Genomic DNA, 17,797 nt, shown 5'->3' on the forward strand with positions numbered 1-17,797 from the left:
TTTTAAACAGGAGCTTCTTGAAGATTCTTTTCACTACCTTGGGGACAGCTGTTCCTCAGTGATGTCATGTTTCCTTCCTGACCTTGGGAATACCATTTAAAAGCAACCATTTCCAGGGAGTTTGCACAGCTTATGAGTCTTAAGTCATGCTACCAAAATAGTCCATTAAACTGTGCTTTTCAGCTTAGTTACATCATAATGAATCAGTCTCTTCTCTAGACTGTGTTGATGACTTTTCCTCACCTTTATCAGTTTCAGTATAAACGTGCACCCGCCAAAGGCATTAGGAGGGAACTAAGGAAATCCTATAGCAGAACAATGACAGGAAATTGACATAGCCATTAAGAAGTCTGGAAAAATTAAGTTAGAAGAAAGTGGGGCCTGGCTTATTGCCATTTTTGGAATAAGGAAAGAATTGGAGGCAAGAATGACTTTAGAAAAATAAACATCAACCTTAAAAAACATGAAACAAAAAAGTTAAAAATGGCTGTGAGTAAAGTATTGAAATAAAGGCTAGTAACTTGAGAAAATAGTAAAAATGGAAATAAAGGAAAAATAGGAAAAAAATCACTTTGGGGGAATAGGTCATAACTATAATAAATTGAGGCTCTAATTTTTTTAGTGTTTTTAAGACAAAGAATTCCCTGGGCTTGGGACCAAAAAATGGCCAGGCCTCTCAGCACAGGACTGATTCACTGAATTAGGGAATTAGTGAGAGGAAAGGTTTGTTTTCCTTAAATATCTGTAAGGAAATATGTTATTAAATATTTATCAGTTCAGAGAGCAGTCTATGATTACAAATCTGAGATAAATAAATGCAATGTGTTGGGGAAAATGACCTCATTCAGGCTATGATACAATGGGAAGCAATTTTTACATTTATTTTAAAGGAAATTCATCAATGATTATTTTGACCTCACCTCCACGTATCAGGTGCCCACATCTAAAGTCCATTAGGGAAATGAATAACAATGAAAGAAAATCCTCCTGAATGACTGGATGAGGCATGTGAGAACAGATCATGCCTAAATTTATCCTTGTGTTGTAAAGAGCTCTTGCTTTTTTCCGTTGATTTTGAATTATTCTCTGCCAGACTGAAGAAGATTATATAAAGCAAAGCTTTATCTCATTAAAGAGCAGTTGATACAGTAAATCAGAGAGATCTGTAACTTCATAAATTTTCAGAGTTGGGAGAGACAGTGAAGTCAATCTAATGAAACTGTCTTCTACAGTTAATAAGTCGAGGCTGAGGACACTTACATGACTTATCTGAAGCCACACATCATTAGAATAAACAGGCCTACATACCAGGTTTCCCGATGCCCTATGCAGTGCTGCCAGAAAAGACTTATTGGATCAATAAATCTTTACATTTATTAATTAACTTTGAATCCCATCGTCAAAGGATGTGAGTCAGATGGCCTATCATTTATCATCTCCCAAGCTACAGTGAAATATATGCCTCATGTTAAGTAGACAATGGCTAATTCTCCAGATGCAGAAAAAGAGAAAAAAATGTTGTAAGAGACCCATTCTGGGGACTGATAACCATGGACCATGGCACAGTCAGACAGTCAACAAAATGACAGTTGGAATCCCTTGTCACTTGGATTCCAAGAGCCTTGAGCAGTCAACCTTTCCTACCTGATCCTTTAGTCAGCTGGTTCTCCCACTATCCAAGCCTTTATTTAGATTTCAAACACAAATAACACAAAAGAATGGTCAAAGCCCTGGTTAAAGAAAGGGAACTCTGTCATATGTGAGATTCACCTGTCTGTCCCAAGCAAAATGGCAAGAACAAGGTCGTTTTTCTAATTTGCAGTGAGATGAAAACCCCAGAGAGCTCCTGGGAGTGGTAGTACTTCATTCTTGCATCTAGAGCAGGAGTATTTCCTTTTCTGTTTCTTTTAGTCTCAGCCAGAAGTAAATTTAATAATTGAGTATCTGGCTGCTTGAGTTCATGCATTTATTTAAAAACATGGATTGAATGTAAGATATTTCATCTTTTTAAGTTTTGGGTTCCTTCCCTAGAATAAATTAATAAATTTACTAAAATAAAATCATAAAAATAAAAAGGGACATTATTAGTTGAAGGACCAGCTTCAACCTTGTGAGGTTTGGATGAATGCTTGTATGCAAAGCTCCAGGCACAGTGCCTGTCTCATGGGAAGTGCTTGAATATTACTAATGATGATGCTGAAGAAGAGGAAGAGGAGGAGGACGAGCACAAGGTTCTGTTCCAGATGCTAACAGGAGCATTTACAATCCTTGACCACAATGTACTCTTCCATAAAGAAAGCTTCTTGTCATGGCAGGAAAAAAAAAAGATGACTTTTTTTTTTTTTTTTTTTTTTTTATTGTTTAGCCTAGAAAATCTTCAGAGAGACTTGCTGGAGGTAGTCTCCCAATAACTGAAAATAAATGGGTATTGATTTTATAAAATAGTTGAATCCAGTAGAGATCCTATTATTAATAATAAATCACCCATCTCCAAAAAGGATTTCAAGTAACTTAAAATAAAAGGTACACATCCATGGCACTATTAAAACAAACATTAAAGAGAGAAGATCAAGTGATGTGGGAAGACTCTTGAACCAGAAAGCCTGGGTTAGGGATGATTACTACAGTGGCACGTAAAATTTATTCAAGTAGCTCCTGGAAGTTAAGATCAAGCCACTTAAATACTTGTCTTTATAATAACTAATTAATTCTCTTTACAAATAAAATGAAGCATATCAATTTATACTGGGTACATTTTCCCTGGCTTTCTCCTCCGAGGGGAAACTTACCAGGTACACAGTATCCACAATGGTAGATATTATTAGATGATTTTATAAATAAAAGGGGCACTTGGGTAGCTCAGTCAGTTAAGTGTCTGACTTTCAATTTCAGCTCAGATCATGATCTCAGGGTCATAAGATCTAGTCCCGCGTAGAGCCCCACATCAGGTTCGGAGCTCAGCGCAGAGATGACTTGGGATTCTCTCCCTGTCTCTCCCTCTGCCCCTCCCTCTGTTCTCTCTCTTACTCTCCCTCTCTCTCAAATAAATAAATAAATAAATCTTTTTAAAAAATCTCCATAAAACTTGAGGACTCAGAATTTAAAATTTTCATTCTCTGAAGGTGTTCTCTGTTTCCACAGGGAATAAAAGTAATCAAAAGTGATACAGTCTAGGAATTTGGCTTTCTGATAATTTAAGAAGACAGGCTTACACTGATTGGTAAGAATATCACTTACACAAGTCAGTCTCTGTTGAGTATTTATTCACTAACAAGTTTTAGTCAGATTTAGGAGAGCAACTTGAGCCATAAATGATCACTTGTGCCTAAAATATAATTCCTCTTGTTAGCTGAAGGACATTCATCTGCTTTAGATAAAATGCTTGGTGTGTGTTCAATCAAATTACCTATTTTGTTATGAAAATTAAAGAACAAGTCTTGATTCTCATGTAAATTGAAGGTGACCTTCACAGGTGGGCTGCAGGTAGGCAGGTGGGCCAGGGAGAGTAAAGAAGCCTCCTAGGAATCTATCTGAACCTTAAATGCTTGAAGCCCCAGAGCTCCTTCCCATTAAGCAAAACCATTAAGCTCCTTCTCACTAAGGTGTTAAGCTCCTTCCCACAGCAGCTTCATGTAGGGAATGTTTTCATAAGACTGCTCACATACCTACCAAATTTGAATCTCTAGGAATTTGGCCTGGATATAAAAACAAAGTCCCTAAGAAATAATGATACAAATCTTGTATAAGAGCTTTGGCCCCTAGAAAATCAAGAGATACATGGTCTGAGAGGATATGTCTACTATATAAAGACTCCAGAGGTGGTTTTTCTACAATACTTTGTTTTGAGGAGAGTAGAATTTCAATAGTTCTAGTAATTCCATTTAGCTGTACCATATACTGTGAGACAACTAAATGGACTTTCTGTAGAATGAGATTTATTTAGAATTATCCTTCTGGGGGCACCTGGGTGGCTCAGTGGGTTAAGCCGCTGCCTTCGGCTCAGGTCATGATCTCGGGGTCCCGGGATCGAGCCCCACATCAGGCTCTCTGCTCAGCGGGGAGCCTGCTTCCTCCTCTCTCTCTCTCTGCCTGCCTCTCTGCCTACTTGTGGCCTCTCTCTGTCTAATAAATAAATAAAATCTTAAAAAAAAAAAAGAATTATCCTTCTGTAGGTCAAAATATGCCAAACACCTTTGGTTTTGGTAAAAATGATATTGGGCTTCGTAATAGGTTGACATTCCATTTAAGGCCACCTCTTGAATGCTCAGCCATCACATAATCAGAACAGAAACGATTAACCTCCCATTTGGCATGGCAGGAGGGCACACATCCTTAAAAGATGATTTACAACTTAAGACCCACTAGTAATATAAAATATCTGAAAAATATAAAAAAGAGATATATAGAAATATTTAAAAAGACTTCACATATGAAAAAAATATAAAAAAGAAGATACTAATTCCTCATAAGGAACTTGACGAGGAGGAAGGCCAGGATAGAGTACCATTGTTTGGCCATTTCTTTAGGCATTTGATCCACCAAGGGTACATTTCTAGTTTCATTCCTGTGCTGGTTTGAATAAAAAGCCTTCTAGGCCTTCTGTTTACACTCTTGCCCTTGGGATCTTCGCTAGACTTTCAAATTTACATCTTCTTAAGATCTCCACGTAGATGTCTAAAAGGCAAGTTAAACTTGGTATGTTCAAGACAAATATCTGGTTTCCTTACTCCCCCCCCCAATCCATTCTTTTTCTAGTCTTATACATTGCAGTTGTTCATTCTTTTTTTCTTAAGCTACTTTATTGAGATATGATTGACATAAATACTTTATACCACCTGATGAGTTCAGAGATAAGTATAAGTGAAACCATCACCAAAGTCTATGCAAGAATATATCCATCACCTCCAAAGTGTCTTCCCATTCTATTTATTATCATCATTATTATTATTGTGATAATGAAACTGAAAATAAGATCTACATTCTTAGCAAATTTGAAGTATACATTATGTACTATTATCTGTAGGTATTATACTATATTGTTAGATTTACTCATCTTGCATAACTGGAACTTTGAACCCTTTGCCTGATACCACCCCATTTCCTCTTTCTTCTAGCCCCTGGCAACCATAATTCTACTTTCTGCTTCAGTGAGTTTGACTATTATAGATTTCTTATATAAGAATTTTCATGCACTATAGATATTTCTGTGTCTGGCTTTTTTCACTTAGCGTGGTATTCTCCAATTCCTGTATGTTGTCTCAAATGGCAGGATTTCTCATTCTAAAATCCTCATATTTACCCTACTTTTCTCCATTTCCTTGTCACCACCCCAGGCAAGCTAGTACCATTTCTCACTGGGTTCACTCTAATAACCACCACACTACCCTCTCTGTTTGCATTCTTGGGCCCTAGAATACCTTCTTTACAAAACAGCCCTAGAGATGCTCTCATTAAAACCCTGTTGATTAATAGTCTCTCACCTTAGAAAATCCTTCAAGAAAATCTTTAGCTACTACTCTCATTCAAATGCATTGAAGACTAAAGTACCCTAATATTGGCAAAATTCAAAATACATGTGGGAAAAAAAATATATGTGGGAGCTAAGGAGAACTTTGTAATCAGCAAAACACAGGATGAAGGAAACAGATCTACAAAGCTGACGTTTAGGAGTAGTCTACTTAAAGCTGAAACTAATGAGAGTTGATTTGCAAACTTTAAATGGAGGTAGTCAGCATAATAAAAGGTGCAAAATATTTTCTGTCTCATTATATCATAATAACACCATGATTTTTCAAGAAGGGCTGAACAAGATGGTTCAGAAGAATAGCCATTTGTTGATTCAGTCTATTCTAGAAAAAAATGTTTTCTAAAATTCCTCTTTGCTGTAGCATATGTATTTAATATAATTTTATTGCTTTCCCTGAATCCTCTATCATATATGTAAGACCTTATTTAATCATGTTGCCTTAGTTCTGTACTAAGTACACAGTACTCTTAAGGAATGAGTTAGTGCAAGGTTTGTAGTTCCCTGTGGCTTGAAGGGAAACTATGGAATGGGAATTTTGGTGTCCAATGAGGCAGGGGGGTAGGACACATACTTTTCAAACTTACCTTAAGGAGTTTAGAGTTTAATCCTGAAAGCAAGGGGAATACAATTGACTCCCACTTATCTTTCATTTGTTTTCAAAAACTTTGTTGCCAAGTGAAAAGTCATTAAATGAAAAAGAGGCATTCCATTATCTTTAATGGGACATGTTGTTATGTGTTCCAACCCAAATCAAAATATATAAACCATTTTTACATATAGATAAAATATATATCACTTAAACACTGAAAACTTTCTGTAAGTATGTAAATGGAGATTCCGTTTCCATTTTCCAATGGGGTGGTGCTGGGGTGTTTCCCTATGCCAACAAGCCGTGTTCTGACACTAGCTGGTTGTCCCACAATTTAACTCAATACTAACATTGTCTACTTGGAGATACCATCAGATCCCACAGTTAAGAATTTAGCTCTGTAAGACTGCCCTGCCCCCACGTCAGATGCCAGTCATAAGCCTAGGTTGTCACCTGTGCTTCTTACCAATTGCCCATAAGTCAGAGATTCCTTCAAACTCTTCCTTGGTTTCTACAAATTTACTAGAGAGACTCACAGAACTCAGAAACATTTTACTTAATAGATCACTGGGTTATTACAAAAGAATATAATTCAGGAACAGCCAGATGGAAGAGATGAATAGGGTAAAATATAAGGGAAGGGGTGCAGGACTTCCCTGGGTTCACCAACCCATACAATCTCTGAACACTGCCTTTTTGGGTTTTTAATGGAGACCTTATAACATAGACATGATGGATTAAATCCTTGCCCATTGGTAACTGAACACAATTTCCTCTCTCCCTTCCCTGGAGGTTGGGGGTGGGGGAATGGTGGAGCACTGAGAGTTCCAATCTTCGAACCACAAGGTTGGTTCTTCTGGCAACCAGCCTCCATCCTCAGTTTACCTAAGTGTTTTCCAATAATCACCTCATTGACATAACAAAAGATGCTGCACACCTCCCTACCTACCAAATCACAGGAAATTCTAAGGGTTTTAGGAGTTGTGAGCCAGGAACTGTGAACAAAGACCAAATATATATGAGAAATATATTTGGCCATCGGTATAACTAAATTGTATTTCTTATAAATCATAATATGACAATGGTAATAAATATAATCTATACATATAATATATAAGAAAATATTCTGAAGATTTATGGTACTTGCTAAAGAAGGACCTGCTTGTGGGTGGTGGAGGAGAACATGAAGGAGAAACTCTAGGAAGGGGCATATGATTATCTCACACTCAAACTTCATTAAAAATGAGGTTTTCACACACAAAAAACATACACATGCACACAAATACCTGCTATAAGCTAAAGTAAAGGCTAACATGAAAATGGTACATGCTCACAAGACTAAAGAACCATACCACTTTCATCACTTTCATTTGGCCTATGTAAGCAAAACAACATGTTTCAGATTCACCGAAAAATTGCATTCACATCGAATTTTTCATCCTGGGTCAAATAAACTGGTAAATGTGTCTGCCCATAATTGTAATGTCTAAATATTATTCCATACAGTGTATTCATTTAGTGTGTTTAAATGTAAAAAATAAAGCTGCTACATTGAAAGATAAGTTTTTTGGAAAATAATCTAACTCTTCAAGAGCCATTATGGCAAATAGTCATTAGCAGTCATCATGGGATGTACACATGTCTTTAGGAACGACAGAGGAAGGGAAAAGCATAATCAGATTTGGTTGTTATGAGCAGAACTGATTGTAGGCAAGCACTTACATAATTGAAAGAAAAGAGATAGAGAATGGATAGATTGGAGCCCTAGTTTGTTGATGGATTTGGCAGGACTTGCTGGTGTGTGAAAGTGCAGAACGTCAGGGGAGAGGAGTTGATGGGTGGCGGTAGTACACATAGTGGGAAAGCATTCAGGAACAGATGCAGCATCAGGGTAGGGCAAGAGCTGACAAAGTCTACTTCAGACTTGTTGGTTTTGAAGCCCCCATAGAAACGCTAAGTGGAGATGTCCAGTAGGTGGTTACACGAGTTTGGAGCCCAGGAATGAGATCTTGGCTGAAGCTGGAGGTTTGATGGTATTTAAATGCCAGATGAGTAGATGGGATTACTTTAGGGGGAAAGAAAAGGGACACAGGGGAGAAACTAAGGGCCACCAAATTTTAGGGGATGGACAAAAATAGAGTTCATGAAGGATATTGAGAAACAGCTGCTAGAGATAAGAGGAAAACCTAGAATGTGTGGGGTCACAGAACTTAAGGGAAGAGAGTTTCTCAAGGACAAAGGGTCAGAGATTGAGAGGTCAAATAGGATAAGACTAAAAAATGTATATTGGATTTGCAACAAGATCACAACTTATCTCCATGAGAATGATCTCAATGGAATGTTGGGAACAGAAGCTATTTGAAATGTGTTAAGGAATGTGTTAAGTTGGGAAGAAACTTGAGAAAATCACCTATAGAGCTGACATCCTTAAACACCGAAGTCGGAATATTTATACTGAGAAATTCCTTTGGGAAGGTCTCATATCACCTAGTATTTCTCCACAAACTGCTTGGCTGCACGCTGAGAGATGAAAATAGCTCTTACATTGATCTCACATCCTCTTTTCCCCTCTAAATAGATACTAAAATGGTTTCTATTTTACTGCATTTACTTAAAAAATTTTACTTGACTTCTGGTCTATTCTAGATTCATGTCCCAATTTCAACAAACCTTTTTTTGCAGGATTGGAATCATTTTTAAATGGGCAAATCGGTCCTCTCTTCTGATAGCTTCACACAAGGTGATCCTGGAAGCACCAGGAATTTCTACATCATCAAAACTCATGTGAGTGGTCACTTGCATAGAATTTAAACAAAGATGCCAAATATTTTTTAAATCAGTTCTAAATAATCTTAGCAAAGACAGAAGTTATAGATTTAAAACCCATTGTTTTTTTTGGTAGGATGTGTTGTTTTTTGTTTTGGTGGTGGTATGTTGGTTTTCTTGTTTACTGTTAGAATCATGTTCCTAGATCAGTACTTACTGCTTTCGAATGTAATTTATAGATCACTCTACAATTTGAAAAGTAATTTTTGTTATGCCATTTTATTTCTTTCAACAATTATGTGAAGTAGATACTATCTTAAGTGATTATTATTTACATTCTTTTTTTTTTTTAAAGATTTTATTTATTTATTTGACAGAGAGAGATCACAAGTAGGCAGAGAGACAGGCAGAGAGAGAGAGAGGAGGAAGCAGGCTCCCTGCTGAGCAGAGAGCCCGATGCGGGACTCGATCCCAGGACCCTGAGATCATGACCTGAGCCGAAGGCAGTGGCTTAACCCACTGAGCCACCCAGGCACCCCGACTATTTACATTCTTAATAAGTAGAGTCAGAATGAAAATCTGAGCCTTCTAGTTCTAAGTCTTCTGATGTTAAATTTAGGAACACCTAGATTTACCAACAATAGCAAGGTAAAATAATTCAAAATAAATCAGAAAGAAGATGAAAGGAAAATTAAGGACAAAAATGTCTAACAATTTTAGGTCATTATAACAGAAGACTTCAGTTTCCTGTTGAGGAAAATGAGGTTGACTGTTTAATAATTTGCCTGAGGTCAGACAGGTGATTGGTCATGTCATTGAGGATGCCAGTTCTGTTAATTTCAAAAGCTAAAATGTACTAAATTGCACTATATTGGTTTATAAACTGGTTTTCCCCTATAAGTTTACACAAGTGATTTTCATACCCATCACAGGATACTAGGTAGAATGTAGGTTCAGCCATTGGCATTTCTAAGTTTAAATTTCGTTGTCTGTAAACTGGGGATAACAAATACTCACCAATTTAGGGAATCATTGGGAGGATTAAACAGCATCTAAAGAGAGCAATTCAAGGCACGTAGTAGATGTTAAGTCAATGTTAGTTGTGCTAATTTTGGATAGATGAAAGAAAAGGTCTTTTGCATATCAATGGAACTCTGAGTATATTTCACTTATATTATTAAGCTTGGGCCATGCTTTTAAAATGATGTTTTTTTAATTTTCTATTGATAGCCCAAAGAGCTTTACTTAAGATTTTGTTCTTAATATATCTTTCCAAGAATTGGTATTTATGTTGATTTCTTTTCTTTTTAATTTTTATTTTTTATAAACATAATATATTTTTATCCCCAGGGGTACAGGTCTGTGAATTGCCAGGTTTACAGGCTTCACAGCATTCACCATAGCACATACCCTCTCCAATGTCCACAACCCCACCCCCCTTCTCCCAACCCCTCTCCCCCCAGCAACCCTCAGTTTGTTTTGTAAGATTAAGAGTCACTTATGGTTTGTCTCCCTCCCAATCCCATCTTGTTTCATTTATTCTTCTCCTACCCCTTTAATCCCCCATGTTGCATCTCCACTTCCTCATATCAGAGAGATCATATAATAGTTGTCTTTCGCCAATCGACTCATTTCAGTAAGCGTGATAACCTCTAGTTCCATCCACGTCGTTGCAAACGGCAAGATTTCATTTCTTTTGATGGCTGCATAGCATTCCATTGTGTATATATATCACCTCTTCTTTATCCATTCATCTGTTGATGGACATCTAGGTTCTTTCCATAGTTTGGCTATTGTGGACATTGCTGCTATAAACATTCTGGTGCATGTGCCCCTTCGGATCACTACATTTGTATCTTTGGGGTAAATACCCAGTAGTGCAATTGCTGGGTAGTTCTATTTTCAACTTTTTGAGGAACCTCCAAACTGTTTTCCAGGGTGGTTGCACCAGCTTGCATTCCCACCAACAGTGTAGGAGGGTTCCCCTTTCTCCACATCCTCGCCAGCATCTGTCATTTCCTGACTTGTTAATTTTAGCCATTCTGACTGGTGTGAGGTGATTTCTAATCTCATAGTTTATGTGACCACTTTACTAGAATTCAAAATAAACCCCCAAACACATTTTGAACTATATAGTAACCTGAAGTAGCAACAAACTTTGCATGGTAAATCTCCTCTTTGGTGGGGGGGGGGGGCAGGAAACCAGTTTGTAAAGGATATAATAAAGCAATTCCTTCACTGAAGAAAGCAACATTATGCCCAGGTTAGTAATACACTGCATTTTGAACATAATACAGAAAATGTGAAACAGAATTTTGAGTTACCTTGGCAAGACTCAAAGTTAAAGGTATACATGGCTTATAAAATGGTTCACAGGGATTATGGAACATCAAAGAATTATTGCTAAATAAAAATTTGATTGAAAATGAATCAGAAACTTCAGAGCTGAAGTTCCTTAAAATGAACATGGCTGTGATTTTTTTTTTAAACACTATGATGAAAAGTGAAAATTAGACTAGGTATTAAAAAAATTCAGTATCAAGGTTTTGGTAAAAGCAAACCTAGATTTAATGCAATCTTGCCAATGTTAGAATGCAATAATGAGATTATATGTGGCATTCTAGAGGTGTTATTTGAAGGAGCTGATTTTGGTTTATGATCCAATACGTGAAGTTGTGTGAGTACAGATAGGGTCAAATAGTATTGAGTTAATTGGTGTATGCCAAGATAGGAAGAAGCTGACCATGAGGAAAAGTTAGGTTCACAAATTTGAAAAGCTACATAGGAATGGAAGAGAATCTCACCAGAATGAGTTTTAAGGTGGTCTGAGTAATTTAATCTGTTGGTATCTTTTCACCCTGGTAATAGTTTATGTACTAATCATTTAGCAACATCCATTCAAAAACACATATTCAGCATCCATAATGTTTTAAGCACCACTCTAGGCCATGGGGATACAAGGTCAAGCAAGATATATTAAATACACATTATTGCACAGAGGCAGACGGGGCCATGAGACAGCATTGCACAAAATAAAGTGTCCTGGGTAATGATCCTGGCCTTGAGATCTGTTACTATATGTCCTTGGGTGGATTAAGTACCCTGAGTTCAATTTCCTCATCCAGATAATGAGGATGATTGTAACACCTGCTCTGCCTCATTTATACAGAGTGGATATTAGGATCAAAGGAACAGATTACAAAATAAATTCTGAGTTTTAAGAAGTTCCACAAATGCTAGGTAAATGAGAAACAGTAATTAAATAACACTAAGGGTTTAAGAAGAAGAATACATTTCCAGATTTGGCTTAAAACAAACATAGATACCTACTGGTATCTATGGCTTATTGATACATAACTAATGACCCCAAAATTTACTTGCTTAATTTATTTTATCATTATTCTGTAGGTTAGTAGTTTGGATTGGGCTCACTTGCACAATTCTTTTGCTGTTCTAACCTGGAGTTACTCATGCAACTGCAATCATCTGGAGACTTAATTAGAATGATTGGTATAGGATAGTTATGTTTCTGGTGGTTACTGTTGGCTATGAGCTAGTTGGTCTATGGGGCTTCAGAGGGTTTTCTTGCTCCATGAGGGCTTTCATTCTCCAGTTGGCTAGATTAAGCTTGTTCACAAGGTAGTCTCAGCATGGTGGTGCAAGAGAAAGAGAACAGGAGTTGTAAAGTCCTTTGGAGCCTAAGCTCAAAAGTCCTCTATCATCATTTCTGCTGCATTTTGTTGGTCAAACCAAATTTCAGACCAACTAAATTTTTTTTTTTTTTAATTTTTAGAGTTGTTGGTTTGTTTGTTTTTTCCCAGACCAACTAAAATTTAAAGGCTGAATAATAAACCCTGTGGCTTGATGGGGCCAGGGGAGTACCGGTCACTTTGCAAAAGCCCACAAGGTTGGGAGAAAGTACTGCGGTCATTTTTGTAGATGGTTTATTACACCACCAATCTGGTGTTAGATTACTGATCTTTTAAACTACTGGTAAGAACAATTACATGAAGAACCATCCTTAAGGGGTCAATGGCAAAAGTCCCAAAGAAAAAGTCACATTTTCAAAAAAGGCACTTTATTAAGAATGTTGAGTCAATGGCAAAAGTGATTTCACTGGAAATCTATGAAGGAGTTTATGTAACAGATACAGGAATGAGTTAGGAAAAGACAAGACAGAGACATGATCAAGGCAGCCATGACTGAGAGCAATGTGGGTTAAACCAAAGGAAAGTGGCATTAAGCCATGTGATAGAAATGGTCATTTCAGGGTACAAATTTAGAAATTGTAAAAAAGGGCATCAGTGGAAAGAGTTTTAGAGGAACAGATAATATAGACAAGAGCTCTCTCACCTGGTCCCAAGTAGAATAAAGTGGGATGTGAATCCAGGTATATATGGTATCATTTCCATAGGTATTATGAGCAGGTATTGAATTTGGTTCATGATCCAATACATGAGGCTGTATGAAGACAAATAGGTCAAATAGTCTGAGTTAATTGGTGTATACCAAACTATGAAGATGCTGACCAAGTGGAAACAGTTCTAGCATGATCTGAATAAATTTCTCAGTTGGTATATCTTCAGCCATTAATGTGTGTGTATGTATGCATATATATATATATATGTATGTGTATATATATAATATACTATATATATTATATATAATTCATATTATATATAATATATAAAATTAGTATATATATCTAGTATATAATAGTTTATATACTAATTATTTAGCAGTATCAATTAAAAAACATATATTCGGCCCTCATGATGTCCAAGCAAGATGTCTTCAAGTGCCCACAGACAGTATCAATACAAGTAATAACAATTATAATAATCAAAAGTCAAGGAGTCATAGAGGGGAACACTGATATCTAAACTGGACCACAAGTGTGGGAAAGTATCTTGTCACAGTGGAACAAGAGTGGTGGGCAGAAGATACAGTATGCTTAAAGGAAATATAGATGAAGAAATGTTGGGCATATTTATAGAAATCTACTGCCTGGCAGTTTTGCTCTCAGAATTATAATAACCATAGTTACAACTGTTCTCAACTACTAAATTCCTAATCATGTTATATATTATACTAGCACTCTAAATATCACTAGTTTTTGAAAAAATATATAACATGGAGTATTTCAATTATTTCAATGTGTACACACACACAGTTATTTAAGTTAGCAAGATAAAGAAAACTGGTTTAGTTCCAAATATAGCTCTTTACCATAATGTACATAGTACATAGTTTGCAAGACAATGGCAGGCAAGCCAAGAATTGTGTTTGCCATCTTTGCTTCTCTCAGAAAGTCCATCAATTAATCCCAGCTAATGGACTGCCTATCTTTAAGAACTTGCTTGTGTCATATTTGTGTCTCAGATTTTCTAATTTCTTCAACCAGGAAATAATGGTCATATTCAGATATTTTCAATAAATTGGTAGATGTTGCTATTTAATAATGTTTTTCTTTTGAGAGTTGAAAGCTGTGTTTCTCAACAGGAGTGTGGACATTTCAATATCTCTGAAGGGAGAGCCCATTAGCTTGCAAAGCTTACTTGATATCATACTTTTAAATTTTAAAAAGAAAAATAAGACTTAGCTGTTTTTATAGTGTTAACAATAGAAATGAGCACAACAGAATTTTCTGTGCTGATAGTGGACAAGCAGATGATATTGATTCTGAGAGGGCCAGTGCTGAGGAGAATGTTTGCTACTACAGTGGAGTTTCAGCATAGTACAAAGAATGAACACTTACACACACACACACACACACACACACACACACACACACACACACATGGTCCATGTCCTTAAGAAAACATGGGAAGCATTTGTCTTACAGAAAGAATGAACATATCTTTTTGGATTTTTTGGATACTTTCTGGACTGTTGGTTGTGTTAGAGTAAGAGTTAAGTAATTGGGGAAGAGAGTTAGGATGCATTTGTGTCACAATGTGGATCTTTATCTCCATTCCTAAGCTTTGCAGGAAATCTTTCAAAATATAATACTGAGACTCTATGAGACTGCCTTTGACTTACAGTGGCCCATTTAGCAAGAAATCTTAAATTCTCATCAGAGCAAATTTATACATTCTTAGTCTTTGATAAAACTGGATATGAAAATCTTTTGGATTGTAGTTTTCATTTGTAAGGTTACACTTGAAAACATTTTAATGAGGACTGTATCTCTGAGAATCTGTGTATATTTAATGAGAATGAAAAATCTGCATAGTTCACTTAAGCAAGCCAAGCCCCAAGTTAGAATTCTGTATCCTACAAGAGAGTAACATCAGAAAAATTTCTCTCATCCTTGGTGGATTGTGAAAGAAGCGACTCTCTCACTGAGAGTCTCTTCTCATGCTTTTTATGAAAGCATCTGTTTCACCAGTGCCACCAGATATAGTCTGTTAGATCTTGACAATGGCTTCTGAATCGGCATCGTTCACATTGGTCTTCATTTCAAAGGTTTATTGTAAGCAGGGCAGTTGGTGGCAATCTGAAGAAATCAAATATTATGGAGGAAACTGGGTTGGCTGATTTTTTGTATTTTGTTGAAATATAAGCCTTTCTTGACTAACTGTTTTTTTGCTATTTATTGAGGAAAAATTAGGCATAAGATGGGACTTCTGAATTTAAAACTCATGACCACAGAACTAACATATGCATGCATCACTGTAATATAATATCCATTTAAGATAATGCATGTGAAACATAAACAAACAAAACAAACCACTCTACACATAGTCAAGTTTCTGTTATTAGTAGTATCATTTTTTGTCAATGACACCATGTGCACATAAATATTTAATGGGATCATTTTTTTAAAAATGTTTTCTTCTGCAGGGGTATATTCTTATGAAAAGAAATGAAGAATAATTTCCTCTATTTTTGACATTAATAATTTTTTTCACTTGTGTGAAGTGCCTGGGTGGCTCAGTCGGTTAAGCATCCGACACTTGATTTTGGCTAAGGTGATGGTCTCAGGGTTCTGAGATCGAGCCCTACCTCAGGCTCTGAGCTCAGGGGGGGAGTCTGCTGGAGATTCTTTCTGTTCACCTCTCCCCCTGTTCACATGTACTCTCTCTCTCTCTCTCTCTCTCTCTCACAAATAAATAAATATATCTCTTTAAAAATAATTTTTTTCACTTGTCTAATATGACGTAGCCAAATAAAACAATCTTTAAGTGGCTGACTAAATTGCTGTGGTACTATAATGTCTAATAATAAACATTGAAAAGAAGGAACCACCGTCTGTGAAGTACTTCTGCCCATTGCTTAGCTGTGATGTACTAACAATTCCCTGGAGCTAAAGCGGATGAAGGAAGGGGAGGGTTTGGATACTGGGGATGGTGAAAGAGAGCAAGAATTCTGCAAACTTTGAAAGTCACCCAGAAGAAGAAGAAATACAATCCTGGAGATAAAAACAAATAACAATAGTCCCTTCAATTTAAAATAACAGACATAAAAATACTTTAAAGGAAGAGAGAATGATTTATTTAAATCTGTCCCATGGTAACTATGGTAGATACTGTCAGTGGCGACTTCCGTCTCCCCTCCTTCTACTTCCCCACGGACTCCGACCTCCTTGCAGTCCGTGTTTGCCTGGCTCTATAGTTTTAGCGGCTAAGAGCAGGTAATGAAACAGCTCTCTAAGCAACACAGCCTCTGTGATCAGTCCAAGCTCCGGAAGTCCCTACAAGGTCAGGATGCTAGGCTTCTAGAAGGTCATCACTGCCTAGCTTTTTCCCTACCTTATCTGGCTCTTCTCATGTCATTACACGTTTCCCATAAAAAGTTCCTCAAAAAATCGCTTGTATAAGAATCCCCCTCTTGGGGCGCCTGGGTGGCTCAGTGGGTTAAGCCTCTGCCTTCGGCTCAGGTGTGATCTCAGGGTCCTGGGATAGAGCCTCACACCAGGCTCTCTGCTCAGAGACTGCCTTTGACTTACAGTCTCTGTAAGAGAGACTCTCTCTGCCTCTCTCTCTCTCTGCCTACTTGTGATCTCTCTCTCTGTGTCAAATAAATAAAATCTTAAAAAAAAAAAAAAGAATCCCCTTCTCATACTCTGCTTCTAAGGAGCCTGACCAAAGACAATTACCAGTATCACATAGTCATCCTGTTGTGTAAATAACAACTTGACTTACAGTGTTAAAACTACATTTTCTAGGACTATTAATCTACCTTGACATTGCTGAATAGGTATCATGGTAATTTTCTATCACTTGGTTGCCTTATTCTTTGAATTTGCTAACCTTTCTGATAGAAACTGTACAGTTTGAGATAATGCATTTGCCTAAACTGAAAATCAAAGTACTGAAGCTGCTAGTTTTTGTCAGGCAAAGAATATGAGTGCAGTAGGTAGTGCCCAGGATTTGGAGCTCCTGGAGTTTTATGCACTAATCTCAATTTAATCATTATTAGCCAAGTGACCTTGGTCAAATCACACAAATTCTTCAGGCTCTATTTTTTTTTTTAAAAACCACTGTCGTGATGATTAATAGCATGATAATGTAGATAACATGATTAAACCAGTGTCTAGCATCATAGGTGCTCAATGAATGGTATCTTTACCAGTGAAAAATGGTTTAAATGCAGATGTCAGCAAATTAGTTAATAAAGCCTGGATTTGTACTCACTCGGCTTTCAGTCTCTTGGTCCGTTTTCTTAACTGATGATGGATGTGTGAAAACAGAACCTGTTTAACCTGATCACAGTATACATGTCAGTCTCTTAAGTGGAGCCTGACATTCCAACTGGAGGAGATGAAAATATGGTGATATTGAATCCCCAGACTGTAGGAGTTCTAGGCTAAAAGAAGTTGTACATGGGTAACCCATAGAGAAATCTCTGATCCAGAGAAGTTTTTTTTTTTCCTTGTAAAGTAAAAAAAAAAAAAAAAAAAAAAAAAAAAA

At 36.8% G+C, this 17,797-nt stretch overlaps 1 long non-coding RNA gene across 3 annotated transcripts in view; it reads right to left on the minus strand.

Annotated features, from left to right (window-relative positions):
* LOC132020531 (uncharacterized) overlaps positions 1 to 17,797 on the minus strand; it is a 170,159-nt gene that overhangs the window by 32,661 nt on the left and 119,701 nt on the right. For all 3 annotated transcript variants that reach the window (XR_009405018.1, XR_009405019.1, XR_009405017.1), the window contains one exon: positions 13,236 to 13,343. This is a non-coding gene — a long non-coding RNA (uncharacterized LOC132020531). The remainder of the gene's footprint in view (positions 1 to 13,235; positions 13,344 to 17,797) is intronic.

This window comes from Mustela nigripes, chromosome 6 (assembly GCF_022355385.1).
Source record: "Mustela nigripes isolate SB6536 chromosome 6, MUSNIG.SB6536, whole genome shotgun sequence".
Classification (NCBI taxonomy): Eukaryota; Metazoa; Chordata; class Mammalia; order Carnivora; family Mustelidae; genus Mustela; species Mustela nigripes.